The 10865-nt window shown below is 35.0% G+C and overlaps 1 protein-coding gene across 9 annotated transcripts in view; it reads left to right on the top strand.

Moving 5' to 3' along the window:
• cyp19a1a (cytochrome P450, family 19, subfamily A, polypeptide 1a) overlaps positions 1–10865 on the top strand; it is a 29416-nt gene that overhangs the window by 1844 nt on the left and 16707 nt on the right. For 2 of the 9 annotated variants that reach the window (XM_087291516.1, XM_087291513.1), the window contains exon 1: positions 7668–7837. The exons of 1 other annotated variant lie outside the window; for it this stretch is intronic. The gene's annotated coding sequence lies outside the window, so the exon portion shown is untranslated. Of the gene's footprint in view, positions 1–5215; positions 5596–7667; positions 7847–8066; positions 8082–9569; positions 9697–9822; positions 9853–10865 lie in introns of those variants that run through there. 6 more of the 9 variants (XM_087291515.1, XM_087291522.1, XM_087291514.1 and 3 more) reach the window with 6 other exon arrangements.

Genomic DNA, 10865 nt, shown 5'->3' with positions numbered 1-10865 from the left:
CAGTCACCAGACTTTTCTGACAAAATAATCGAGGATCATCGAGTGGCAGATGTAAAAGTATGTTGTGGGAATGCTAAGGAGATATTATTATGCATTATAAATAGCAAAATTTAACGAACGCCATTATAAATATATTAAAACATGTGCTTGTTCGTTGTAAAAATTCCTAACAATGACAAAAAATACTACTTTGTGGATCTCTTTACTTCCGGGTGCATCGATCCTGCCATTGTGGCTGGTGTATTCTGGGAAATTTTCTTACCCCTTGGTTTCAAGTGTGGTCCTGAAAAATCTTTGTTATGTTCCTTTATTTAGAGTGTATGTAAACTTCTGGTTTTAACTGTAGATATAGATAATTGTAGAAATCACATTTTAAGACATTTTTTTTTGTAAATAGTAAAATAGTTTTAAAAAATTATATAAATTAAACTTATGCAATCTGCACTCAGGAATAAAAGTACAAAGACTGTCACGGTGGATGGGATACAAAAGCATACTATTTATGGAACCAGCTTTAGTATAATTTGTGTATGATAATAGACATGCACATAGCTTATTCAACAGTTTTTTAAAGGAATAATAATATATGCAGTCATGTACATGTTTTGACAGCTGATATGACAGCCTGATCTCACGAGAAAACGTAAGTATTTTAAGTTTTGGCAGTTTAGTGGCTAATTCGTACGAATTCGTACGAGTTCAGTCGTAAGAAATTGTACGATTTTAAAAAGGAGGCGTGGCACCTAACCCCACCCCTAAACCCAACCGTCATTGGGGGATACGCAAATCGTACTAAAATGTACGAATTAGATCGTACGAATTTGTACGAATTAGCCACTAAATGAAAAAGTTACGAATTGCCGTGAGATTGTGTTGGATATGATGGTGATTTGATGCTTCGCAAAATTTGCAGACACCTTTACTGATATCAAAATACTTTTTTGATAGATAATTAATTTAAACAGCCAGTTATTCCTTATGCTGATTAAGAAACGTGAATGGTCCTAGGCTACTATAATACAGAAAATTAGCTATATGTAAACTAAATAAATAAATACTCTCGCTATTGAAAGTGTAAAGCTTGCAGCTCACAACAAATGTGGAAAGTTATTGTGTATCATATTTAACAAACCGTTTACTACAATTTTTTTTTCTCAGATGGATAATTAAATATTATTCAGATGATGTCATTAAGCTGATGTGCCGTCAGCCAATCGTTGCATTGCTGATCATTATTTCGATGATCGATAGATCTGTCCTTCACAAAACACAACACACACAGCGATGTCAGATCAGTTCATCCAGACATTTTAATCTGATTCATGAACTTGTTTCAAAAAACAAATTAGCCAGAGATCATTTATCAAGATTAAAAGATCCAGGATCTGCCAAATCATCTTAAATCGTTAAGTGAGGTACAAAGAATGAACCCCTGGATGACAAGCCCTTCCTTTTCATGTATGTGTATCTGAAAAGTACAACATAAAGTAACATATGTCAGATTTGCTCAAATTTACACATCACCCTCTAGTGGATTTGTCTTCTGAAATGTGCACCAAAATATAGCCTGTATATATCTGTATACATCTAAACTAATGCATTTTAGTTTTTGTAAAAAAAATAAAATAAAAAAAAAAGTAGGCTTAGGCATGTATTGCTAATAAGTCTGTGTGTGTAGCCAAAATTTTAGAGGACACAATTTAAAAGCATAATTATATATGAACTAGTGTAACAGCAGACAAAACTACTGACAAGAGAATTTATTCGGCTCTAAGGTGATTTTGTGAACACGTCAGAGTAAGTAAATGTCAGCAGCTGAAAGAGCCGAGACCCTTAAGCGAATTCAGATTGGTTGTTGAGTTTAAGGCCTGGCATATAATTCTTATATTACCCATATCAATCAACATGACCCACTTATGTAGTTTTAATTCAGACTTTGATCTGATGATACTGATAGCACAGTACTCTTTTTGGAACAGTCTGCCCTTTTCTATGCTTACATAATAATGAAAAACTCAGCCTAAATGGAAATGGCAGGTACTGCCAGTACTGGCTGGACAATAATAATATTAAGAATTAATATATTCCTGTCATACACAATCACAGGATATGAAAATATGAGAATCCCCTCTAATACATGCTGGTAGTGTACATGCTGAATAAAGCAGTGAAGTCTGCTGTGTTTTGTGGTCTTCTGGCCTGCAGCTGTAGGTCATTGCTGAATAAAACAGACTCGCTGGGCTACAGGCTCCATGGTTGGGTTTGTGTGATCACGCAAGAACAAGGTATCAGGGTTGAGTAGTGTCTGTACTGTACTGAGCATGTACTTATCCCGGAGGTCATATCAGTTCAGTCAGGTTCCCTCATCTCTTTAAGTATATAGTGAGTTGAGTCCAGCTTCACTGATGAACATGGCGCCACCTTCCACAGGTCTAATTGGCTTTAACCTTAAACCTGTTTTACGCTCAGCTTCTTTTAAGGTCGGTTAGGTTCTTCTGCAATAGTGTTATAATTCACCTGAAACTGTTAAAAATAGTCAGCAGATTAGCAAAAATTATTTGAACAGTATAGGTGCTCTTGAACTTGTATATTGTTTCTTCAGTTAAAGATTGCTTGTATTACAATGACATTGATAACAGCACATACATTTTGTTACAAAACTAGAACCAATATAAAGCAGTCAGTTTGTGTTGTGTTAGTGTTATGATGAGGGCATAGCAACAGAGGTGAAGTTCCAATTGTAGTTTTATTGAGATGAATGGTCTAGCAGACAGGGATCAAAACAGCAGAAACAACATCAAAGGTACCTAGCAGGCACAGGACGTCAACATGACATCAAACTGATGTGGTACCCCAATGTCGTGGGGACGTTGCATTTTTTTGGAAATACAAATTGGGTTGACGTCAATGTCCAACATCCAATCTAAAATCAACCAAATATCAAAGTCTAATGATGTTACAGCTTGAGATTGTGTGGATATTATCACTATGACGTCTATCAGATGGTGGATTTTGGTTGCCCTACCTGACGAATAAATGTCAGTATTTGATGTCAACACAACTAAAATTACCCAAATATCAACGTCATCCACTGGGATAGAGCGCTGAGTGCACAGGTGGACAGGTGACCAGAATTTGAATCTTGATTGGCACAGAAAGGCACAAACAGTTTTTTGGATGTCAAACCCAAATTTTGAATGTCTGTAGTTGCTTCATTCTGGATTCGAACTGTCTGCATACCTGTCAGGAACACAGTAATTCACTTGATTTCTAAAGTCTGAAACTATGGAGATTTAAAGTATGGGCAACGCAGTGGCGCAGTAGGTAGTGCTGTCGCCTCACAGCAAGAAGGTCACTGGTTTGAGCCTTGACTGGGTCAGTTGGCTTTTCTGTGTGGAGTTTGCATGTTCTCCCTTCGTTTGTGTGGGTTTTCTCCGGGTGCTCTGGTTTTCCCCAATCCAAATGGTCAGTCCAAAGACATGCAGTACAGGTGAATTGGGTAGGCTAAATTGTTCATAGTGTGAGTGTGCAGGAGCGTGTATGGATGTTTCCCAGAGATGGGTTGCAACTGGAAGGGCATCTGCTGCGTAAAACATGTACTGAATAAGTTGCCGGTTCATTCCGCTGTGTCGACCCCAGATTAAAAAAAGGCACTAAACTGTAAAGAAAATGTATAAATTAATGAACTAGAAAAAATCTTCAAATGACAAACTCAACAGGACTGGCAAATATATATATGAATATTTTCACATGCTCTACTGATGCCATTAAAACGTTGACACCAACAGAAGATTTTAATTGTAGTCACATAGCTTTTTTCTTTTTCTTTTTTTTTTTCTTGAGATTAGTATTATTATATTTTTGAAATTTAAGAAAATCAAATTTGATTGTCTTTAAAGCAATCTACTTTGCTGGAAAAAAGTCCTTTCTGATCAGGAGCAGATGTACTGATGAAATCACGTAAATTTGTACCAATTCGTATGAATTCGGTCATACAAAAATGTACAATTTTAAAAAGGAGGTGTGGTCCCCATCCCCGCCCCTAAACCCAAACATCATTGGGGGGAAAAACAAATTGTGGAGGACAGAGGGCCTGAAACAGAGCTCTGAGGCACATCGCACTTGAACTTTTATAGAGACATTTACATTTACATTCAGTTATTTAGCAGACGCTTTTATCCAAAGCGACTTACAAATGAGGACAATGAAAGCAATTTACACAACTATAAGAGCAACAATAAATAAGTGCTGTAGGCAAGTTTCAGGTGTGTAAAGAAAGTGTAAGAAGCAAAACATTAGTATTTTTTTATGTAGTTAGTGGAGGAGTCAGAGAGGGAATTGCATATTAGTAAGGAAAGTGGAAACTAAATAGTTGAGTTTTTTTGTTGTTTTTTGAAGACAGTGAGTGACTCTGCCGTTCTGATGCAGTTAGGGAGTTCATTCCACCAACTGGGCAGATTGAGCGCGAGAGTTCGGGAAAGTGATTTCTTCCCTCTTAGGGATGGAACCACGAGGCGACGTTCATTCACAGAACTTAAGTTTCTGGAGGGCCTATAAATCTGCAGAAGTGAGAGCAGATAAGAAGCCAGAAATTGCTTTGTAAGCAAACATCAGAGCTTTAAATTTGAGCAACAACTGGCAGCCAGTGCAAACGGATAAGTAGCGGAGTGACATGTGCTCTTTTAGGTTCATTAAAGACCACTTGTGCTGCTGCGTTCTGAAGTATCTGAAGAGGTTTGATAGAGCTTGCTGGGAGCCCGGCTAGTAGAGAGTTGCAATAGTCCAGTCTGGAGAGAACAAGAGCTTGAACAAGGAGTTGAGCTGCATGTTCAGATAGGAAGGGTCGGATCTTTCTGATGTTGTAGAGTGCGAATCTGCATCGATCGAGCAGTTCTAGAGATGTGGTCAGAGAAGTTTAGCTGGTCATCAATCGTTACTACAAGGCTTTTTCCCATTTGCCCCATCCATCTGGATTGAAAAGTTATGATGTAGAGTCGGGTTGGCAGAAACAGGTCTCCATTTACACACAAAAAATAGGCAATAACCTATGAAAATTAAATAATAATAATAATAGAAAACATAATGAAAATGTCTACGAGACAAATCCAGAAAAAGTAGAAATAATTATTTAACCATGTCAACTAAACAATACTTGCACCATGTGTAAGACTTTTACATAACAAGACAAGACCACAGAGGGGTCAGTCGAGTGGACATTGGACTGTGCTCAGTGAAGGGAAGTGGTTTGGCTTCTGTCCCTGTGTGTTGTCTCAAACATTGCTGTTATTCTCTGTTACTTGGCTCTCCCCATGAGAAAATGAACAAACCTCCACCCACAAGTCATACAGAATTAGACATAACCATCCCAGAGATCAGCACACATTGTGTGTGATGAGCTGCCATCAGTAATTAAGTTTAGGAACAATAAAAAAAAAATAAAAAAAAACATTATTGAAATGTTTGTCATAATTATGAAAAATTAAACAGAATATTTGTACTTCTTTTTTAACTATTATTTTTCACAAAATGCATTTGCTGTGAACACAACGTAAACCTTTCTTACAAAGGAAGGACCCACCGGCAGCATAATATACAGTAAGTGCGCTATAAATTTAATATGTCTGACAGTACCCACAATTCCCTTCCTTGTGGCTTTCTGCCCACAGTTTGCTACAAGGGACAAACAACTTATTTGACGAATTATGAAACTCTAGGACCACAAAGGCCGTATTGATGTGACGACATATTTAAGTGACGCAGTTTCCAGTGTGCAGAGGAACACTTTGTTCTGCGATGAATTAAAGATGCCTTGTTTTTTTCTAAGAAAGACATTCCAGCAACAAATATGTCATGTGTGATGTTGAGAAGTTTATATCAGGACCACCCGGAGATTCTGACATTCAAGGAAATTCCCTTTCCACCTCCAGTCTTTACTATAACTTATAGTACAAAAAAATTAAAATAATAACAATCTACTTTTAGTTGAAAAGAGACATGAACTGGCATTCAAATGTCACAGACACCTGAGGCATATTTGAAGGTCATCCAGTACCATAACAAAAAATAGTAACACATGTATTTGTAATGCAAAACATTTTGCCTTTTAAGGAGATATAATGCTGCGTATCATCTGTATAATCATAAAAATGAATTCCCTGCTTCCTTATGACATTCCAGAATTACAAAGCGCCTAAAACAGCGCCTTGTGGCACACCTTGATCACAATTTGCTCTTTACAAACAGACAAGTAGGCTTTTGGTAGCCCAATATTGTTTTTTTTAATACAAAATAAATATCTAGATCTAAATAAAACATCTAACTAACTACCCAGAGGTTTAACCATAAAGTCACTATGAAATACTGACTTCTACAAATCTGCATTGTAATTCCTCCACATCATAATTATGAATTTAAATAAAAGGAAAATGAGGAAAGAAAACTCCTAAAGGGAACCTATTTTATGCATTTTACAGTATGCAAGATAAGCCTTTGGTGTCTCTAGACTGTGTCTGTAAAGTTTCAGCTCTAAATACACATCATCTTATCACAATGCTGGAGAAATTGTGAAGTAGGGGACTATGTTCACATATTTTAGGAATGTCCCAAAATACAAGCGTATTGTTAAAAGGGAGATTAGTAAAGTATTAGGATACGACATATCAATGCACACAGTATTTTATTTTTATTTTTTGCTTGATGGCTTCCCCTCTGAGCAGTTCAGCAAGTCTCACCTATTTGCACTATATGTATTATTAATAACAGCTAGGAAGATAATTCCAGTGAAGTGGGTGAAGACCAGCTGACCTACTATGACAGAATGGACACAGACGCTGAAACAGATATACAGTTGTCAAAATTATTAGCCCCCCTGTTTATTTTTTCCCCTAATTTCTGTTTATCAGAGAGAAGATTTTTTTTAAAATACATTTCTAAACATAATAGTGTAATAACTCATTTCTAATAACTGATTTATTTTATCTTTGCCGTGATGACAGTAAATTATATTTTACTAGATATTTTTCAAGACACTTTTATACAGTTTAAAGTAACATTTAAAGGCTTAAGTCAGTTGATTAGGTTAACTAGGCGGGTTAGGGAAACTAGGCAAGTTATTGTACAACAATGGTTTGTTCTGTAGACTATCAAACAAATATAGCTTAAAGGGGCTAATAATTCTGACCTTAAAATGGATTAAAAAAAAACTGCTTTTATTCTAGCCGAAATAAAACAAATAAGACTTTCTCCAGAAGAAAAGAAAATAATTAAAAAAGAAAAAAAAATCAAAGGGGGGCTATTCATTCTGACTTCAACTGTATATATTTAAAAACATGACTACAGATTTGCAGTCAAAATATTTTCCAACAGACCTGGGCATTAATCAAAACATACTGACTGGATCCTTGAAATGCGTTCTCAGGGGCTTTGTTGTAGTTATTGCCTTTATATTGAAGTTTATTTATCATTATTTTATATTATCAGTGATATGTTCTGTATGAGATATCAAGGTTGTAAAATGAAGGTACCATACACACTCACCTCTTGGCGCACGTAATGCTGCATTCATCTGCCCTGACTGTGCCCAAAGATGTCAGACTATTTCCATAAATTCTTTGGTGAAGAAAGTAGGCGTTTAGTGAATTCACAATGTCTCTGAATCTGATAGAATCACACAAAGAGGGCAAACTGAAGACACAAATTAGCTTTTGTGCTCTCTGTAACAATTTGTTTTTGTTTTAAATTGAATGGTGAAAAACATTCAAATTCCTAAATAATCTTGATGCTTTAAGACAGAATGCATAAAAAAAGAAGGGGAACAAATGATGACAAGATACATGTGGTACATCGGGTAATATTTTACTTTGTGTCCACAATGAAGTATATAAATATGTATTTTTTTATTATAATGCATTATAGTGGTAAATGTGTCTGAACTGCCTATAATGTATTTATTTATTTATTTATTTATTTATTTTAAGAAATAAACGTAATAATGGATTTGTGGCATGTTTTTTTTTTTTTTTTTTTTTATTCCATGTCATGTTTTGCATTACCTAATGGTATAAGTCAGGTAAGTAAAATAAGTAGGCAAAATTTATTTGGTCACACTTTATTTTATTTTATTTTAATTCTCGAAATTTTCAAAGCATAAACCAAGACCTTTAGCTCAACAAAGTACTAATTTGCTACTGTTTGCTAATTTCTATCAAACTACTAAACACTAAAAAAATGAATTTTGCTGCTTGTTCAAACTACCTATTTAAAATGGGTTAAAACAACACAATTATTTTGTGTTTTTTTATTTCATTTAAACTTAATGGTAATATGTTAAATCCACTTAAATATGTAAAAACGATTAAATTAATCGATTTGTGTTGGGACAAAATAAAGTAATTGTGTGAAACGCGTTTTTTTTTTACTGTGTAGTTGTGTTAAGGTATTGGGTGTAGGATTAGGGATGTAGAATTAGATACTTTATAATTACTAATAAGTGGCCAATACCTTAATAATAGGCAGTTAATAAGCCAGTAGGTAACAGTGGAAATTGGTACATAAACCAAAGTGTTACCATTCGTTTATACTGTATAGTACATCTAACATTAAGTGATATACAATTTACACACTATTTCACATAAATATATCTGTGACATGGCATAATGAGGGAGCTACTCAATGAACTGTTGAAAATATTGAAAATATTTAAATTCTGTTTCACAAAAAGTTACACAAAATATTAAATCACACACTTTACATCCATTTAAAATCACTTTTGTAAATGTATTTTAAAGCAGACTCCAAAATGGAGGCTTGACTTTGATCAATAAACATCCATTTTAGAAAAACAAAACTTAAAAATGCCTTTTACAGTACAGGATTGTCAGTGACGAAGCAGATCCACAGTTGAAGGCAGAATAATTAGCCCTTGTTAATTATTATCCGCCCTGTGTATTTCTGTTTAACGGAGAGAAGATTTTTTTCAACACATTTCTTAAGATAATAGTTTTAAGAACTAATTTCTAATAACAGATTTTTCCTTATCTTTGCCATTATGACAGTACATAATATTTTAGATATTTTTCAAGATACTAGTATTTAGCTTAAAGTGTGATTTAAAGGCCTAACTAGTTAGGTTAACTTGGTGAGTTCGTTGTATAACAATGGTTTCAAATTTTTTTTGCTTATATATAATGTAGGTCACACTTTACAATAAGGTTCATTAGTTAATGCTAAGTAATGCATTTACTAACATGAACAAACATTGAACAATACATTTACTACAGTATTTATTAATGTTAATAAACGTTAGTTAATGAAAATAGAATAATAGTGACCTTAAAATGGTTTAAAAACTAGCCAAAATAAAACAGATAAGACTTTCTTCAGAAGAAAAAAACATTACAGGAAATGTGAACATTTCAACAGAGGATTACTGTGAAAACATATAGCCGTATACATTTCTGAAGAGCATGAATTATGTAGCCAGAGCTACGTATGGCTGCATTTCCTCTTTAAAACGAACAATCCAGGGTGGTATGATGCTGACGATAGATTTTGTTTTTTTTTTACTCTTCCAGCTGACTGCTTACCTACGTGTGGGCGGCTTTTCTGCTGTTACCAGTTTGCCCAGTAGCTTGCCATGTCCATCGGTGGACTTTAGACAAAGAGAGGAGTTGACTGTGACGAAAGGGTTTGAGTCTGGTAAAGAATGGTTCCAGAAAGCAGCTAAAACCAAAACAAAAGGCAAAATTTATTTAGACAAGTACAGTTAAAACCGGAAGTTTACATACACTGCATAAAAAGGCACATAACCATTTAAAAAAAGTCAGATGTTAATGTAAACTTTTTCTCTTTTAGGTAAGTCAGGGTAATCAAATTTGTTTCTGTTATGCTTAATATCAGAATAATGAGAGAGATATTTTTGAGAAATTGTTATAACTTTTCTTGAAAGTCAAGTTTACATACAATAAGATTATTATGCCTCTGAAAAAGCTCAGATGATGTTGTTACAACTGTAGAATAGTATTAAAGGAAAACCTCAAACACACAGCTTCCTTGTGTGGCAACATGGGAAAATCTACAAGCCAGAATCAACAAAAAAGCCAGATTAAAATTAGCTAAATTGCACAGGGAAAAAGACACATTTTTGGAGACATGTCCTGTGGTCTGATGGAACTAAGATTGAACTGGTGGGCCATAATGATCTGTGTTACATTTGGAGGACAAAGGGGAAAGCTTACAAGCCTAGGAACACCATCCCAACTGTGAAGTATGAGGGCAGCAGCATCATCTTGTGAGGCTGTTTTACTGCGGGAGGGACTGGTCCACTTCACAGCATAGATGGCATCATGGACAAAGAACATTATGTTGAAATACTGAGTCAACATATCAAGACATCAGCCAGGAAATTACAACTTGGCCACAAATGGGTCTTTCAAACAGACCATGACCCTAAGCATACTGCCAAATTAGTTCAAATATGCTTTAAGGACAACAGAGTGAATGTTTTAGAGTGGCCATCACAAAGCCCTGATCTCAATCCTATAGAAATTTGTAGGCAGCTTCTGTGAGCAAGACAGCCAACAAATCTGACTCAATTACACAGTTCTGTCAGGAGGAATGGGCCAAAATTCCTTTTAGCTATTGTGAGAAGCTTGTGGAAGGACACCCAAAACATTTGACCAAAGTTAAACAGTTTAAAAGCAAAGCTAAAAAAATACATCTAACAAGGACATGTATGTAAACTTTTGACTGTCTAAAAAATTCTATCATTATTCTGGCATTTAGCAAATGTAATTAATTTAGGTAATCCTAACAGACCCAAAATAGTAAAGATTTAGTATGATTTACCATCAGAAATTTCTTTAAAA

The sequence above is a fragment of the Danio rerio genome, chromosome 18 (assembly GCF_052040795.2).
Source record: "Danio rerio strain M-AB ecotype USA chromosome 18, GRCz13ab, whole genome shotgun sequence".
In the NCBI taxonomy this organism is placed as follows: Eukaryota; Metazoa; Chordata; class Actinopteri; order Cypriniformes; family Danionidae; genus Danio; species Danio rerio.
Note: the sequence above shows the minus strand (reverse complement) of the source record. Positions and strands in the feature narration are given on the sequence as shown.